This window comes from Pteronotus mesoamericanus, unplaced genomic scaffold, assembly GCF_021234165.1.
Source record: "Pteronotus mesoamericanus isolate MK-2021 breed Mesoamerican mustached bat unplaced genomic scaffold, CSHL_Meso_final contig_82, whole genome shotgun sequence".
Classification (NCBI taxonomy): Eukaryota; Metazoa; Chordata; class Mammalia; order Chiroptera; family Mormoopidae; genus Pteronotus; species Pteronotus mesoamericanus.
The window spans coordinates 8,861,587-8,863,432 of NW_026555265.1; the positions used below are offsets into that span (position 1 = coordinate 8,861,587).

At 39.9% G+C, this 1,846-nt stretch overlaps 1 pseudogene; it reads right to left on the bottom strand.

Moving 5' to 3' along the window:
- Positions 1 to 430: 430 nt before the first annotated feature.
- On the bottom strand, positions 431 to 1,642 carry LOC129079990 (nucleosome assembly protein 1-like 1; annotated as a pseudogene).
- Between the last annotated feature and the right edge of the window lie 204 nt (positions 1,643 to 1,846).

Below are 1,846 nucleotides of genomic sequence, written 5' to 3' on the forward strand. Positions count from 1 at the left end.
TGTATGACCCATGGACATCAACAAAGGTGGGGGGACTGCCTGGGGGGGTAGGGGGAGCAGGGTGGAGGGGGCAAAGGGGGAAAATTGCGACAACTGTAACAGCATAATCAATAAAATATAATTTTAAAAGAGATTATATTAGTCTCATAAAAAAATTGCAGAGTGTTACTTCTTCATTTACACTCTGGAATAGTATATGTTAGACCAGCAGTATTTGGCCTTTAGATGTTTGGCAGACTTTCTCTGGGCCTGGAGTTTTATTTGAAGAAAGATTTTAAATTATTGATTCAATTTCTTTTTTTTATATATAACATTTTTATTATAGGCTGCAAAAACAAAAGCAAGCAAGCAAACAATCAACAACAAATACTTGAACTTGTCAAATGATGAAAATTCATCCTTCCCAGGGAAGCAGAAGGTAGACCATCCTGCTTCACTGCTGCCTACACTCTGCTGGGTTTTGATCCTTCTTTGAGTCATAGTCTGGATCATTTTCCTCATCTTCTTCTTCCCCTTCCTCATCTGCTTCTTCACCTTCATCATCATCATCATCATCTTCTTCTTCTTCTTCTTCTTCAATAGCTTCTCCAGTCAAGTACAGCACTGATCTTGGGATTATACGCTCACATAAAAAGTGACCAATTTCAAAATCTGCAGCAAGGATAACTTCAGCGTCATCATCCAGACGGCCAATTTCCGGAACTTTAGGAGGGGCAAAAAAATTAAAGAATCATTGGAAACTGTTTTGGTCACAGTATGAACTGTCCCACGTCCTTTGTGTTTCTGCTTCTTTTTAATGGTTTTCAGAGTGACATTCTTCCCTTTCTTCCAATCTATCTGGCACCCTGTACAACCCATAATTTTTGGTGCATCAAAAGAAAAGGGATCAGAATCATCTGGTTCTGACCTCATCCTATACGTCTTTGTTAATACTTCATTTGTGAAATATTCATTGGGTTCAAAGTGAAATTCTAAAACAAAGCTCATAGGCTGGCCAGCACCTGAGAACTTCATGTTAATATCTTTCAAGTGCTTCAGAATAGGCTCATCATGTTCCTGAACCATATCACTGAGCAAGTCCACATTCTTAAAAACAGTCAGCCAAAATTCAGGGATTCCCTTGGGGTCTTGTTTTTCTTCATCCTTTTTCTCATCTTCAATCTTGGCCTTTTCTTTCAGCTCCTCTGAAATTTCATCTTCCTCATCTGGTTTCCAGTCACGTTCTTCTTCTGTAGGTTCATAAATTGCATTAATGATCTCGAATTGCTTATCAAATAAAGGTTGCTAGGGAACAGCATACTTTCTTTCAAGATCATGAACTTCCTCACAGAACTTGGCTTCTGTCTGTGCACATTTAACTGGAAGGTTTTTGAGAGCATTCACTCGTCTTTTAACTACCTTAGGCAAGCTTTCAGTGTGTCCTGTTGGTGTTTCTACCAGACCATCAAGTCTTTCTTGGAGGGCTGCAAGAATCTGAGGATTTTGCATCATCTGAACAGTCAGCTGACACACTTTGATTTTTGTTTCTTCACCAGTTTCTTCCTATTCTACTTCTTCAACATCATCCAAATCTTGATCAAGTTCAGACTGTTCTTTGTGGTCAGTGTCTGCCATGTTGTAAGTACTCCAAATATCGATGTCTAGCACGAGGAGCAGCCAGAGCTGTGCAGTCAGTGGCTCAGGGTGGCAGCAAGAGGAGCAGGAGGTGGCACCGTGAGCAGATGGCGCTAAAAAAGACCCAAGAGCCTGCTGCTCGCGCTCATATACAATTAGCGTCACTTATTGACTAAATTTCTTTAATGGCTATTGGATTATTTAAGTATTCTATTTCTACTTGATAAATTCC